The sequence below is a fragment of the Palaemon carinicauda genome, chromosome 27 (genome assembly GCF_036898095.1).
Source record: "Palaemon carinicauda isolate YSFRI2023 chromosome 27, ASM3689809v2, whole genome shotgun sequence".
Classification (NCBI taxonomy): domain Eukaryota; kingdom Metazoa; phylum Arthropoda; class Malacostraca; order Decapoda; family Palaemonidae; genus Palaemon; species Palaemon carinicauda.
In genome coordinates, this window is record NC_090751.1 from 43,649,091 (window position 1) to 43,666,470 (window position 17,380).

The following is a 17,380-nucleotide window of genomic DNA, read 5'->3' on the forward strand; positions in this document are numbered from 1 at the left end:
AGAATCCTCTCTTGGAGTCGTCTGGAACTTACTTTGTCTTTGAGAAAGCGTTTGGTGTTCCTTGCAATCTCTAACCTCTTGGGTCTGGGAAGACACAGAGTATGAGATATAAGATCCCATTGCAGGCCGAGCCATTGGAACTTCGATTTTGGAAGAAGACGGGACTTCTTGAAGTTGATCTGGAAGCCTAGAGATTGAAGATAATGGATGACTTTGTGAGTGGCTTTTAGGCAATTTTGGGAGGTGTCTGACCAAATGAGCCAGTCGTCCAGATAGGCTACTACTTGAATCCCTTGATTCCTGAGTTCCTGAACAGCGACTTCTGCTAACTTTGTGAAGATCCTTGGGGCGATGTTGAGCCCGAAGGGCATCACCTTGAAGGAGTAACTTTTGTCCCCTAAGCGAAAGCCTAGGTACGGACGGAAGTGTCTCGCTATCGGGACGTGATAATAGGCGTCTGTAAGATCGATAGAGGTGGTGACGGCCCCACGGGGAAGTAAGGTCCGCACCTGCGAGACGGTAAGCATTCGAAACTTGTCGCATTGAATGGACAAGTTGAGAAGGGATAGGTCTAGAATCACTCTTCTCTTGTCCGAATCCTTCTTCGGGACACTGAACAGCCGACCTTGAAACTTCAGGTGTTTCGTTTCTTGTATGGCGTTCTTTTGTAAAAGATCCTGGACAAATTCGACCAGGTCCGGAGTGGAATGTTGACGAAATTTGTTCGGAGGAGGTCCTTGAATCCAACTCCACCCCAGTCCCTTGGAGATGATACTGAACGCCCAGGGACTGAACCTCCATTTGTTGCGGAAGGCATAGAGCCTCCCCCCTACCTGCTGCACCTCAGTATTGGTTTGAGGAGTTGCCTCCACGTCCGCCTCGGAAATTCTTTCCTCTGCGAAAGGCTCTTCCCCTGCCTTTGTTCTGGTTAGAACCACGGTGGTAGCCTCTACCTCTACCATAACTCTGGGAAGAGCTACAAGCCTCAGAAGACTGGTTAAAGGCAGGAAAAGTGGAGGAGGCACCAGAAAGCTGGCTCTTAGGGAGCAGAACGGTGACATAGTCATCCGAAGGAGCCTGAGAGGTGGAAGGCTGTGCAGGGACAACAGGAGATGGGGGAAGAGGCCGCCGGAAGTTGGACGAACCACTCTGCTGTTGCCTGAACTGGGTGGAGGTATATGGACGAAGCTTCTTCCTACCCCGGGCTTGATAATTTGCGGGGTCATATTTGCGTTTCGGGGTCAAACCCCAACGGGCTTTAAGGCTCTGATTAACTCTAGTGGCCTCCGCCAAGACTTCCTCTACGAGATCCTCGGGGAAGAGATTTGAACCCCAACAGGAGGACCGGATGAGCTTATTAGGTTCATGCCTAATCGTCGCCTCAGCTAGGACATGCTTGCGACATCTGCGTTTAGCAGTAGCGAAGTCATACAGGTCATAATATAAAGACTGTAATGTAGCCTTGTTGAGAGACTTAAAAATACTCTCCGTATCGTAAGTCAAGGCTATCGACTCCGTGGATGTGGCCAAGTTTAGAGTACGGCCCACACGTAGGCGGGAATCATATTCCTGTTTAATGAGGGATTCCGGGAGACGGGGAAGCCTCTCACTAAACAAAACTGAGGCACAGTCTGCTGCTAGCTTGCCAGAGGTAAAGGTGGTATGGACGTTGTCCCAACACTCAATGCCTGAAGGAAGAAGGAGGGAGATTGGATCCACCTCTTGGATGGGAGGCAAGGGCTTCTCCTCCAGAGCATATTGGAAGGCAAGCTCTGCCACCTTATTGACGCATGGAGTCAAGGTGTTCTTGTCCATTAAGAACATCGTAAAAGAGCTTTTATAAGGCGTCAGCATGGTGTTAGTGCAGTCGATGTCGTTCAAAAATCTGGCCCAAACAGATTGGGCTTGCTCTTTAGGGAAGATGACCGTCTCTTTGGGGACCTTGTCTAACCGAACTAAAGCTTCCTCGGTAAGCCTGGCATAACCATGAAATGGAAATGCCAGACCAGGAGGAAAGAATTCAAAGTCCTCTAGAGGACGAGTGCCAAGGCCCTCCAAAGTCAACATTCCGTCTGAGAACGGGGAATGAAGAGCCATACGCCAAGGGTTGTTCTTGGCAAACGGCGGGAGCTTAGAGGCATCCGAGATGAGAGAGCTTTGGACTCTCTCCGGAGCTCCTTGCTCTAAAGCCCCAAGTCTCTGACCGATGTTAGAGAACATCGTGTCCATCTTAGAATGCATCTCCGAAACCAACTTTGCTTGCATCTCCGACACGATGCGAAGCATGGCTGATTCGGAAAGGCCCGGGCTAGCAGCAGGAGGGGCGGAATGAACTCCCGGGTCGTGAGACTTAGAGGAGGAACCAGAGGCTTTTGATGACAGGTCTGTACCTTGTTTAGAGCTATGGGAAGTCTTGTGGGGGTTGCGAGCCATAATCCAATTGAAAATAATCCAAAACGAGAGCACAACAAAAATGCGGGTTACTGCACAAGGCGTGCTAAAAGGAGTTGGGTTCTGAGCGGATGCATTGTTAGTAGTACCGAGTGAGGTTGAACGGCTCTCCTCTATTGGGGTTTCTGTCGTGGATGAATCTAAATAGTGCGGGACCTCTGGATTATACGCCCAATTTTATACCGACACCAATAGGTGAGCGAGCTAGTTAACCTAGCACTCCTTTACATTTTTTCTCTGGTATATTTAGCAGTAAATTACCTAAGAATAAGTGCTAAATGGAGCTTATTCACTGGGCGGCACAGGTTCGAGCCCAGAAAATGCTTTTTGCTTTTCCTTTTACAGGTGTGCGTGAAGTTGGCCTCTGCTATGCAAAAGTGTCCTGGATTACATGACCGCCCTTGTGGCACGTTTATGTCGGCGGTCGGTACGGACCCTCACACCCTTTGTCCTTATTGTAGGGGCCAGCGGTGTGATAGAAATAAAGTGTGTGGTGAGTGTAGGGAGTGGTCTATCTCCCAGTGGGAGAGGTTTTCTCGGCGCCAAAAGAAGAAGTCCAAGCGGGATATTTCTCCTTCGAAGGTTTCTTTGAAAGGAGAAAATCCCAAGGGCTATTCTTCTGTGGCCCAAACCTCCTCCGAAGCTCCCAGTCGATCGGTTTCGCCCTAGAAACTGTCGAGTGGTAGCGTAGGCCATAATTCTGTTGCCCGATCTCTGGGTTTGGGAGAGGGAGTTGCCTCCTATAGCGAGGCAGATCCTCCTCCTCCTCCTCCCCCGGGGGAGGATTTAAATATTCATGTATCTAATGATGATTTGTTACAGCTTTGGGCTTCCTTGGGGCTTGAGGGTTCGCACTCCAAGGAAGCCTTGTTTGACATGATACGGTTGGGGGCCGCTGTCAAACTATCGCCGACTTTGGCAGAGGTTGATCCTCTGTCTATCATCGACGTTGTCGTGGCAGAGGCATCCGATGCGTTATCTCAAACCTCTGCTCGTGATGATCCTGCTGTAGCTGAAGGCTTAGTTCCTCCCTCTGCACATCCTTCAAGGGAGGAACTAAGTCCAACGGTCTCTCCTGCCGATGATTCTCCCCCTCGGGGAGTTCACTCACAGAGACTCCTCTTCGGAGGACTGCTGATGGTCAGCCCGCTGACCCCATGGCCCCCAGAGGGCACATACGGCGTAAAGCCCGCCTTCCTCTTCGTCGTAGAGGCCTTCCTTCACCTCACAAAGGTGTTAGGAGGCGCCTCTTCAGTTCATCGTCTCTGCAGTCCGCCGCAGAGGAACCTCGCCATCGTTCTCCGACTCTCCCAGCTACAATTCTGGACCTCTCTGCAGATCGTTCGCGATCTCCTTCTGTGGAAGGTCGTCCTTACAAAGGACACGCCGACCTTCCACCCGTCAGACCTGCTGACCTGCTGTCGCCGTTCCTGGCTGCTGACGCGCTGTGGGCGCCAACGCATCCTGATGTAAAACAGGCAACGGTCCCTTTGGGGCATCAAGGGCGTATGCGCAAGATAGTGCATATGTCCCTTACGCGCCAACGCTCACCTGCGTGCAAGCGCTCATCGGCAGAAGACGTTCCTGTTAAAGCGCGAGAGCGCTCACCTGCGCGCCAGCGCGCTCCAGATCGCCAGCGCGCTCCAGATCGCCAGCCCACTGCTGCGCGCCCTCAACCTGCTGCGTGCCATGCGCGCCTGTGCTCGCCTACGCGCCAGCGCTCTCCTGCGCGCCCACGATCTTCTGATCTGGGTGCAGTGGGGAAGCTAACTTCTTCCCCTGCTCGCCAGCGCTCACCAATGCGCCAGCGATCGCCAACGCGCCATCGTTCCCCGCCTGCGCACCATCCCTCGCCAGCGCGCCTTCGCGTGCAGTCTCCAACGCGCGCCCACGAGGTTGCGCACACGTGCCCATGCCCATCGCCACAGCCTGATGTGCGCTCTCATGCGCGCCCGCGCGCAAGAGATGTGTCTCCTGCGCGCGCGCCCAACGGTATCGCCTGCACGGGCTCTTCGGCTGGACCCTGCGCGCGCGCCTAACGGTATCGCCCGCACGGGCTCTTTGGCCGGACCCTGCACGCCCGCGCGAGTGCTTATCCATCCTTCTGCGCACCCTCTGCCTTCTCCAGCTCGCGCCCCTGCACGCCATCGCTTGCCCGCACGCACCCTCGCCATCGCCCTCGCTCGCGCGCCAACAATCTCCTGGGTGCGACCCGGGTCATTTCCCATCGCACAAGCGCCAGCACGCTCCCCAGTGCGATCCTCAACCCCCCCCTCCCCCCTGCAAGCGCAGATCAGCGCGCTCGCCAGCAGGAGGAAAGATTCCGGAATGGTCCAGGGACTTTTCTTCTTCTTCAACTTTTCAGGCGAACCCCCCTTTGGTAACTCCTCCTAGGGATCGGTCGATCCCCTTCCCTCCGGAGGGAGTTTCTGACAGCGCATCTGTCAGTGAGCAGCCTTGGTTTGGGTCTCTGGTCAGAGCGGTCATGTAGGCTTTTAAGCCTGTTCTCTCTGAGCTGGGCCACAAATCATTGGCATCTTCTACTCCCCTGAAGAGGAAGAGAGGAGTGTCGAACGTGGTAACTTCTCCGGGGGCTAAGATGACTCCTCGTAAGTCCTTGAGGAAGGCCTCCTCCCCAACCCCCCAGACTTTCACTTCCTCCCCTTCAGACGAAGATTTCCCGTCCTCAGGGGAGTCACGTGAGGTGAGGCGTTCCCCCATCGCACCAATGAGGGAAACCCCACCTCGCGCTGGAAAGTCTTTTCGGGTAGGGGTGGAGAAGAGCCTCCACCATCGTTGTTGGAGTCCTGCATCCCTCCCAGGAGGGAGTCGAAGGACTCCAAGACTGTGCCGAAGTCATCTTCAAGGCTTAGACCGGAGCCAGCCAAGCACTCGGAAAACGTCCACGAGCCCCCCAAGAAGAGCCTTTGGGGACAGGAGACTTCTCTGCTAGCCCTTCAGGAGGAGAGCTGCAGGAGTTAGAGCATGCGTTCTGGCAGGTTCTGACCCTTATGAGGAATCTCAAAAGGTTTGCGGATCCAGAGATTCCCCCTTGTGAGGGCAAGGACATGGTCTTGGACTGAGTCTTTGGGACTCAAAAACCCTCGAAGGCCAGTGTGGCTTTGCCCTGGTCTCAAGGGGTTAAGAGTGCCAGAGACAAGGTTGAAGCCCAGCTCTCCGAGTTTGCCTCCTCCAGCCGATCCAGCGGCGGCAACAAACTCCTCCCACCTCCTCGTGTCCAACAGAGGAGGTACTTTGACATCGTTGAGGAGATTTGTTTAGCTCTTCCCCTACACCACTCTTTGGAAGAGCTTACCAGGGGAGTCCCTCTAGAGAGACTTTCCAACCGGCAGGTCTCGTTCTTGGCGACGGAGATCCTTTGCCAGGAGAAGGTAGCGAAGTGTGCCATGCAGGCAACTTCGTGGCTGGACATCTGGCTAGGGTCCCTAGGCATCCTGTTACGTTCAGAGGACTTGTCCAAACAAAGTACCAGGAAGGCCATGGAGACCTTTTTACTCCTAGGCAATGGCACGATCGAGTTTCTAGCCCACCAAGTCTCAAACTTGTGGGCTAATACCATCTTGAAACGTCGAGATGCGGTGTCCGAGAGGTTCCATCAAAAGGTGCCCAATACCGAGATCAGCAGGCTCAGACGTTCTTCCGTATGGGGAAAAACTTGTTCGAGCCTAAGGACGTGGAGCAGGCGGCTGAGAGGTGGAGGAAGTCCAACCAGGACTCTATCCTACATAGGGCTCTAACATCAAAGCCCTAAAAACCTCCAGCACCCCAGCAACCACGTCCTACCAAGACCACGAAACCGGCAGCTGCAGCGAAGACGACGGTGTCTAAGCCCTTTCCTGTCAAGGACAAGAAAGGCAAAAAGTCCTCCAGGGGAGGAAAGAATCCTAGAGGGAGCGGCCGAGGCTGCAAACACTAGGATTGGTAGTCCCCCTGAATGTCCACCAGTGGGGGGATGCCTACAAAGTTGCGCGAACAGGTGGCCGCAACTCGGGGTCGATTCCTGGACAATTTCCGTAATCAGTTAAGGATATCGTGTCCCGTTCACAACATCTCTACCTCCCCTGACAGCGGATCCAGTGTCGTTGAGCTCCCTTGCCATGGAATCGGCAAGGGGCAAGCCCTTCGGGCAGAAGTCCAGACCATGTTGAAGAAGGGCGCTCTCCAAGAGGTCCTCGACAGGTCCCCAGGCTTCTTCAGTCGACTCTTTCTTGTAAAGAAGGCGTCTGGAGGCTGAAGACCAGTCATCGACCTCTCAGCTCTGAACAGGTTTGTCAAGCAAACTCCGTTCAGCATGGAGACCGCAGACACGGTCAGACTTGCAGTGAGACCACAAGACTTCATGTGTACACTGTACCTGAAGGACGCGTACTTCCAGATCCCAGTCCATCCGTCTTCAAGGAAGTGCATAAGTCTCAGCCTAGACAACAAGGTGTACCAGTTCAAGGTGCTGTGTTTCGGTCTCTCCACAGCACCACAGGTTTTCACCTGAGTGTTCACCCTAATATCTTCGTGGGCACACAGGATCGGCATCCATCTCCTCCGTAATCTGGATGACTGGCTGATCCTAGCAGACTCGGAGTCGGCCCTTCTTTGACACCGAGACAAATTTATGGGACCTTGCCAAAATCTGGGGATCATGGTAAATCTCGAGAAGTCCTCTCTGCTTCCCACTCAAAGACTGGTATATCTAGGCATGATCATAGACATCATTCTTCACAAAGCCTTCCCATCAGACGACAGGTTAGCAAGGCTGAGGAGGGTCGCAAGCCCTTTCCTCAGACGAGAAGAACTTCCAGCCCAATCATGGTTACGTCTCCTCGGTCACCTCTCATCCTTGGCTCGTCTAGTTCCCAACGGTCGCCTCAGGATGAGATCCCTCCAATGGCGACTCAAGTCTCAGTGGAATCAGTGTTACGATTCCCCGGACGTCATGATCCCTATGGGTCCTGCGGAACGGACGGACCTTCAGTGGTGGGTGACAGACGAGAACCTACAAAGAGGAGAGGATCATTTCGTCCTCCCCCCGGATTTGATGCTGTTTTCGGACGCCTCAAAGGAAAGGTGGGGGCCCCACGTTTTGCAACACGGGACCTCAGGCCTGTGGTCAGAATCAGAAAAGTGCCTCCATATAAATCTGCTGGAAATGAAGGCAGTATTCCTGGCCCTTCAACAGTTCCAACAATACCTGGTGGGTCACTCTGTGGTGGTGGTGATGAGCGACAACACTACAGTAGTGGCTTACATCAACAAGCAAGGAGGTACCTTTTCAAAGCAGCTATCCCATCTCTCAGTAGAGATACTGAGATGGACCGAAGCCCACTCGATTCCACTATCAGCTCGCTTTATTCCAGGCAAGAGGAATGTTCTCACCGAAAGTCTGAGCAGAGCGTCTCAGATAGTGAGTACCAAGTGGTCTTTGGATCATCTAGTAGCCAACAAAGTCCTGACTTTGTGGGGTTCCCCGACTGTGGATCTGTTCGCTACAGCGCTGAACTTCAAGCTTCTGCTGTACTGCTCCCCAGTCCTGGATCCTAAGGCGCTCTAGCAAGATGCATTCCAACAACGGTGGGACAACATCGACGTATACGCCTTTCCCCCGTTCTGTCTGATGAGTAGGGTGCTCAACAAGACCAGAATATTGGTCAATCTTTCAATGACCCTTATAGCTCCGCTATGGCATCACGCGGAATGGTTTCCGGACCTTCTGCAACTCCTAACGGAACTCCCGAGAGAACTCCCTCCGCGACACGAGCTACTCAAACAACCACACACCAACATCTTTCACAAAGCCGTAGCCTCGCTACGACTTCACGCCTGGAGACTATCCAGCATCTCCTCGCTGAGAGAGGATTTTCGCAACAAGTTGCGGTCAGGATGTCTGGAAACCTGCGAAGGTCATCCGCATCTGCCTACCAAGCAAAGTTGGGAGTCTTCTGTGGTTGGTGTCTTGGAAGGGGTATCTCTCCACTCGATGCCACTATTCCAGTAATAGCGGAGTTCTTCGTGTATTTGCGGGAAGAAATGCGCCTTTCAGTCTTGGCGGTGGAAGGCTATCGCTCAGCCTTAAGTCTAGCCTTCAGGCTCAAAGGAGTGGACATTTCTTCCTCGGTAGAACTTTCCCTACTCATACGAAGTTATGAACTTACCTGCCCTCAGTCGGAAGTGAGACCTCCTCCATGGAACGTGGTTCGAGTTCTCAGGTCTCTTAAGAGACCTTCCTATGAACCATTACGCCAGGCTTCAGATCGCCACCTAACTTTGAAGATGGTGTTCCTACTAGCTTCGGCCTCAGCCAAGCGAGTCGGTGAACTTCATGGTCTCTCTTATGACATTGCCCATTTAAGGGGATGGGGGGAGGTAACGTTCAAATTCGTCCCTGAGTTTATTGCTAAGACTCAGAATCCGCGAGTGCCGGACCCTCAGTTCGACTCCTTCCAGATTTCGAGTCTTCGTTCTGTAACAGATGACCCAGACCATCTACTGTGTCCAGTAAGGAGTCTGAGGCCATATCTCAAAAGAACGGCTGCAGTACGTCCCCAGGTGCAGGCAGTGTTTGTGAACACTGGGAGGACTAAGAGGAGGATTATCAAGAATACCATCTCGGCATGGATTCATAGGGTGATCCAACTGTCCCTGAATCCAGACCCTCCTCCGTCACATCGCCCTAGAGCACATGAGATCAGGGGCGTAGCTACGTCCCTGGCCTTTAAGAAAAACTTTTCAGTCACGCAGGTGCTCCAAGCTGGGGTGTGGAAGCGTCAGATGACCTTCACAGCCCACTACCTGCAAGACGTGACCCATTGGAGGCTCGATACGTTTTCTATTGGCCCTGTGGTGTCTGCACAACAGGTGGTTTAAAACCTCAGTCCCCTTAATGGACAAGTAGCAGAAGGATGAGGGCATTGTTACCCGGTCTTAGTCTGCATGAATGGAAAGGTATGTTTGGCCCTTATTCTTTTCTTCATCCTCCCCTCTCTTGGGGAAAGCAGCATCCTGGGTTCTCTGCACAGCTGACCTCAAACTACTGCAGGTAAACCATGTTTCCTTGTGTTCCTAGTATTAAGCTAATACTGTCACGTCCCCATACCCTGACGAGTCACACTTCATACCTTCACACACAGCTTATGTAGGCCGCAGCCCTTGCGTAGTAAGGTTCTAGCGAGGTGCAGGGACTCCTTATTGTCGAGTGTGATACTGAGTCCCCGGGCAAAGCCAAAAGCAGTACTGGCTGGGACTTTCCACCCTTTCTAACGGGTGAGTCACCCGTATTAAATAGCGTGGTTTGTATTTCAGTTACGGAACAAATGACAAATTCGTAGGCAATTTGTATTTTTCCTAACTACGAACCTTAGCTATTTAATCAAACTTGGCCGCCACCCCTATCCCCCTTGAAGTCCTACCTGTAAGCAAAGTGAGCTCAAGCACAGGTGTGTGTGAGGGGGGAGGGGGGATAGCAAGCTACCCTCCCTACCCCCCACTAACTAGCGGTTGGGTAGTAAACCCTCATTAAAATTCTAATGGCTCGTCATTTCAGCTACGCCGAAAGTAATTACCCATATTAAATAGCTAAGGTTTTTATAGTTAGGAAAAATACAAATTACCTACGAATTTGTCATTTTATCAAGACCCTCTAATAAAACCATCGGGAAATAGTGTTAAATGAAAAATTGCTAATGGGAAGACTTCATCCAAAAGTTCTTCCAAAAAATAAAGCATAGTTTTTCCTCCATTTTGCAATGGAATTGTCAGGGTTTAAGGGCCAAATATGAAGAACTTAAGCTCTTAATTCACGAGCATTACCCCCATAATTGTGTACAGGAGAGCATGCTTCATGCTAATACCCCTTGTCCTTGCGAATATATTATCGATAGGACACCATATGATCACCGAGTAGGGAGCCATGGCAGGAGTCTCATATACGTTCGTCAAGATGTTCCCAAAATACCCTTATCTATTCTTACACCTGTGCAAGCAGTTGTTGTACAGATTGATATAGGGAGAAAATATACAATTTGCTCTCTGTACGTACTTGCCTCCAAATGATAACATATCGTATGATAATTTAGTAGAGGTGATTGAACATCTCCCTCAACCTTTTCTTTTACTTGGAGATTTGAATAGTAGACATCCGTTGTGGGGTGATGGTTTAGCAAACACCAGGGTCAATATTATATCAATTGTGGAAAACGAGGATGGCGGACTCCTTAATACAGGAAAGCACACACACTTTCACGTTCAGACAGGTACCTTGTCATGCATTGACTTTTCAATTTCAAGCTCTAACTGCCTTCTTGATTTTGATTGGAGGACATTAGATAATTGGTATAATCTAGTGATCATGCACCAATCATTATAAACACCGACAATGGTCCACCTTTACAAAGATCGCCACGATGGAATAATGACAAGGCAGACTGGGTTAAATTTCCCAAGCTAAGTGAAATCAAGGGGAGTGCAGAGCAGTTTGAAAGTATTGATGATGCCATAGACCTATTGAATGGAACTCTCCATACAGCAGGAGACAATTCTGATTCCCAAAACCACAGGATTATTCAAACGACGACCAGAATTAACTGCCTTGCACAGAGCCACCAGAAAATCTCTTGACTAAATTGTGTAGACACCGTACTGAGGAAAATTTAATAGCATACAAAAAGTGTAGAGCACAGTTCCGTCATGCCATGAAAGAAGCTAGACGCCAGTCTTAGGTGTCCTTTGTTTCCTCCATTAACAGTTGAACACCACCATCTTCTGTATGGAGGAAAATAAAAAAGATTGCTGGAAAATTTACCCCAAACCCACCACCAGTGTTGAAGGTGAACGGTCTATATGTGACAGAAGCAAATGATGTTAGCAATGCTCTGGCTGATCATTTTTCAAATGTATCATGCAAGTGTGAAGCAGCTCCTGGTCACCAGTATAGGAGCATTAAAAAAAGAAAATTTTAAATTTTGCAACAGGAAGGGAAGAGTCGTATAATTCCCCTTTTACTGAAAGAGAATTTGATCCACACTTGCTAACTGTAACGATATAGCCCCTGGATCTGATGAAATTCCATATGCAATGATTAAACATGTACATTTTAATACAAAGTTATTTATTTTAAGTATTATTAATAGAATATGGCAGGATCATAGTTATCCAAGTGTTTGTGAATTAGCCATTATTTTAGCATTTTTAAAACCCAGTAAGGACAAGTTTTTAGCAGCAAATTATAGGCCAATTGCATTGACATCTTATTTACATAAAATCATGGAGAGGATGGTCAATTTAAGACTGGTGTGGTATCTTGAAAAGAAGGGTATTTTATCACCCATTTAATATGGATTCAGAAAAATCCACTCAACGTCTGATGTATTGATACGACTTGGAGTCCTCTATTTGTGAAGCCTTTGCATCCAAACGGCACCATGAAACAGTTTTTTGGCCTTGAAAAGTCATATGATACCACATGGAGATATGGTATACTTAAAACAATTCTTGAATTTGGATTAAAAGGAGATCCATCACTATTTATTCAGTCATTTTTTTTCACAGTTTTTGAGTGTGAGTGGGGGAAACTATCAGAGAGTAAACGCCAGGAAGGAGGAGGTCCTCAGGGTAGTGTGCTGAGTGTAACCCTGTTTGCACTAGCAATTAATGGGATATCCTCAGTCATTCCCCGGGATGTTCTTGCTACATTAATTGTGGATGATCTCTCCATATCATTTGCTGGAGCTAGAATGGCAATGAGTGAGAGAAAAATACAACTCTCAATTGACAAAATTATCCATTGGGCCGATATGACTGGATTTAAGTTCTCTACAAGTAAAACTACTATTGTCCATTTCTGTCGTATCCGGGGAGGTATCCGGGGAGTACATGCAGACCCGGATATATTCATAAAAGGTCAACGGATCCCATGTGTAAGTGAAGCTAGATTTTTAGGTTTAATATTTGATTGTAGGCTTACATGGGTTTCTCACTTAGAAGCATTAAAACCTAAATGTCTTGAGGCTCTGAATCTTTTAAAAGTATTGTCCCATACATCGGTGGCAGACCACAATACAGTACTATTTTAAGATTATACAAGGCCTTGATTTTTTCCAAAATTAGTTTTGGATGGGAAATTACTCCTCGGCCACCCCAAGCCGGTTAAAAATATTAGGTTCAATACATCATGCTGGTATTAGATTGTCCACAGGAGCGTTTAGAACCTCACCTATCCCCAGTCTCCTTGTTAATGCTGGAGAGTTACCTATAGACCTTTACCGAATGTCTTTTATTATTTGGTATCAGTTTAGATTGCAAAGACTCCCGAATTCTTTAGCCTTTCAGACTGAAAGCCTTGTAAGGCACTCGACATACTTTGGAGTTGCACCCAAAATCTCCTCAACCTTATGGCTTTCGGGTGAAACAATTATTAAACAGTCTTGATATAATTAGAATTAAGGTGCTTCTATTTAAGGTATCATCAATGGCTCCATGGAAATTACCTGAGGTATCTTTTTGTAAATATTTTATTGGAGTTAAGTAGATTATGACCAACTTAGAATCCAGGTCTCTTTTTATGGAACATGTTGCAGAACATAGGGGATCAACTTTTATATATACTGATGGCTCCAAATCTGATGCTAGCATTGGATTTTGAGTACATAGTAATGGTTTTAATTGTAGAGGTGCACTTCCTGTAAGGGGTTCCATATTTACTGCCGAACTGTATGGCATACTAACCGCTATTGAGAAAATCGTGTTGGAAAAGGAGGGTAATTTTACAATTTTTAGTGATGCAAGGAGTGTCCTTCAAGCTTTAGAACTTTTTAATTCTAGTAACCTAGTCTTAAAGATATTAGAATGGCTTTTTATTATTGGACGGAGAGGTATAATGGTTCGATTTTGTTGGGTTCCAGCGCATGTAGGTGGCAATAAAATGAGAGAAGTAACGAATGTCATATCTCCTTTGAGGTATAACATGATACCCTGAAAATGGGAGAAAAATCTTTGTTGTCTTAGTATTGGTCACACTTGGTTGACAGTCGAGTTTCTTCTGAAGGGCCAACACCAAGCGTATTGCGACGACTGTTTAGTACCTTTAACAGTGAGGCGTTTGTTGACCGAATGCCCCAATTATGATAACTTAGGAAATAGATATCTGTTTGAGGCTTGAGGTGAGGATGGCAGGTTCATCCTTGCCAAGATTATTGGACATGATGTATCCTACTAGGCTATGCGAGCAGCATTTTCAGAAATATGAACATCAAGACGGTTTATAGAAATAAAAGGAATTTTCCCAATGAAATTTACTTCTATACCCACCAGATGTTCATATACATGCCAACTCTTCCCCACAGACTTTTGATGTCACGATGATACTGAATAGTTTTGACTTGAAGAAGTAATTTAGAGCCTTTAGTGCATCACTGCCTCGTTTCATGCCGTTAACTTTAATAATACCATGTGTATTGAAAGGAAGGAAAATTGAATTTTTGTTTCAAGAGGAGAAGCAATACAGTTTAGCATAGAAATATATTTTATCAAAATTCTATTGACTTTTACCTTTATTTCTTCCAATATGGGTGGAAGGATTTTCCCATCAGCATTGAATTTGGCAGAAAGGGATTTAGGTAAATTTGTAGCGGTGGACTCCTATCCAAGTAGTAGAATTTGGGTCTGGATGATCTAGATCCTGAAGAGTAGGTGCTCTTCGAATCAGGTTACTATTAATCTTGGACTTGGTTACCATATCCCCTTTGAATGCCTCGGTTATTGCTGAAATATTTAGACACCAGTATGCTCCCTTTATGATGACCCTATCCAAGAACCTGCTCCCTCCTCATCTTAGGGACCTCATGGTGCCTGGAACGTCTGGTTTTCAGGTTCAGAAGAAAAGCGAAGTCATTTAGGTTCGATGATAGGGTAGGAGTTGCTTTTAATGATGTTGAGACGGGGACCTAGTAGAAACCCTTTTTCTCCTGAATCGAACATGGTTTGGTTAAGCATCTTTGATCTTCCTTTCAACATTATGGAATTCAAAGATTTTGTAAAGTTTTCTCAGTTCTGTTGGCAGGTTGAGGAACTATCCCTAAAGACATACCCAAGATTACCCCGAAGGAAGTTCTTCTGATGACACAAGTCTCCCCTTTGACAGAGGCAGCCTCAGATACTTAGGCTTGTTGTTCATCATTTACAGTTAGCTTGATGCTTCTTTGGTTGGAATGAGTGCCAGGACAGAAAACACCTTTCTTTGTTCAACAGGCCAAGATGGGATTAGAATCTGAGAGACATGTTGCGGGAAGGGAACTTCACCCTGCCCAAAGAATGTACAGCAATTCTCTTTCAAGGGTTTATCTTAAGGAGCTCAAAAGATTTGCTGAACCTGTTTTCGTGAAGTCTTTAACACAAGGAAGGTAATATGGGTATCAGTCAATTGGGTAACGCCATTCTTCTTTTGCAGAATCTCTTACGGTAATATGGGTAGCGGTCAATTGGGTAATGGCTTTCTTCTTTTGCAGAATCTCTTGCAATCTCGTTTAGGTATGGTGTATGACTCACACGAGATATAAACACGAGGGATTATGTCATGAAAATTTTCGAATTATTTTTTTTTCTATTTGTTACAAGAGGTAGGTGGTTGGAGTTAGCTGAGAGAGAGTTGCCTTGCAAGCAAGGTTATTACCCCCCTTCATTAAATTACTATGCTGGCAACCTTACGCAGCTAGAGCCTTGCCCCCCATGCCACGAGAATGATCTATCATAATTTTCTAGACGAATTAAGTTCACATATAAAGCCCCAGGAATGCATAAGCAGCAGAAGAGACCCAGCCTATCCCTTTGAAAGAGGCAAAGTTCGCACGCTCTCTCCTCTCAAGTGTGTGTCCTCTGAAACGTGGATAAGTCTTTTGCCCAACGTATATCGTGTAGGGTGTTGTTCAAACGTTGGTAAATTTTTTTTCTATGGTAATTCAGGTGGTGTGTGTTTATGTAAGTACATTGATATAGATTTTGTAACTTCCCCTGTAAAATTTTGCTTAACTGTTCTGAACGTTGTTGTGAACCAAAAGACGCAAATTTAACAGTTACACGTATGTAAATATCATCTTTGTTTAATCATTAGTGTTAAAGTGTTAATTCTTTTCAGTAATAATCAAAATGAATTTTTTTTTTAAAATTAGTTCTAGAGAAACAAGTGATTGTATAATTTTCATAGTGTAACATTTTCTTGTCTTAGTCTAAGGTTTTGTTCAGATTTAATATTTCGAGTGATTTAGTTTTGGTGATTATTTCTCTGTATTAGTGTTAACTTTTTAAAGAATATATTTATTTTTGTAAAGTGTCTATTATTTCGATCACCAATATTTTTCTCAGTATTTCTCTCGATTCCCTAACCAAGAACCAAAGTAAGAGGTTGGTTTTTGAATAGTTCACGTAGATAATCACCCAGTTTTGTTTTGAGAGTAACATACGAGACCTTTGGATATTCAGCGTTCGTATATATTGCCGCCTGGGAGTTGCGTATTATTCTCAGAGCTCTGGTGTAATTTTCAAGTGTAACAGGTGAGTTTGGAGCTCTGGACTTTATGTAATTTCCCAGCCATAATGATAAATATGTAGAAAATCCAACGGACATTCACAATTATTTGCTTTCGATCCTGTAAAAACAATTGGTTTTTTTTCTCGTCAATCCCAGAAATTTTCATTTGGATATGTGAATTATTCTAGGAACAATTTACTCCACCGCCAAAAATAGCCATTCAACCCATATTGAAATAAACCTTTGCCGAAAATAGCTGGTTCCCCCCTCCACCGACTCCACTCCAAAATCTATGGTTAGGGAATGACTAGGCTACGGGTTGACTGGCTATGGGTTAGGTGAGATTCGTTCGCGAAAATTTGGCCATTTCATATAATGTCACTCAATTTGTACGCGTCAATTATTATTGTTATTATTATTATTATTATTATTATTATTATTATTATTATTATTATTGCTACTTGCTAAGCTACAACCATAGTTGGAAAAGCAGGATGCTATAAGCCAAGGGGCCCCAACAGAGAAAATAGCCCAGTGAGGAAAGGAAACAAAAAAAGTAAAATATTTTAAGAATAATAACAAATAAATATTTCCTATATAAACTATAAAAACTTAACAAAACAAGAGGAAGAGAAATTGGATAGATTAGTGTGCCCGAGTGTACCCTCAAGCAAGAGAACTCTAACCCAAGACAGTGGAAGACCTTGGTACAGAGGCTATGGCACTACGCAAGGATAGAGAACAATGGTTTGATTTTGGAGTGTCCTTCTAGAAGAGCTGCTTACCATAGCTCAAAAAGCTACCCTTACCAAGAGGTAAGTAGCCACTGAACAGTCACAGTGCAGTAGGTTACCCCTTGGGTGAAGAAGAATAGTTTGGTAATCTCAGTGTTGTCAGGTGTATGATGACAGAGGAGAATTTAAAGAGTAGGCCAGACTATTCAGTGTATGTGTAGGCGAAGGGAAAGTGAACTGTAACCAGAGAGAAGGATCCCATGACTCACTAGCGGTAGTATCTCAAAGGGTGTTTAGCAAAATGAAAACGGTTTTGCCACGCTTGACCCCTGATCAAAAGCATTTTGGATTTTTTAATCGAAGACTCAGCAGAGGGAAGAAGTCTCTACAAGATAGACTCAGCCGATTGAAGAAGTCTACTTGTTCTTGTATGCAGTGTTTCTATAGAAATATTCACTTTTACTGTGTCAGGTGGGCAAATGCAGAACAAACAGATGTGACTCTTAGTATGCTATGTCCATTCAAGAAGATTCCACTGTACTGGAACAGTGGAACAAAAGTGATTGGTTAGTATTATAAACATAGAAAATCCTATAAGATTAAACTTCTTCCGTCTTTGAATCTATCTTGTAGAGACTTCTTCCCTTTGCAGAATCCATTTTGT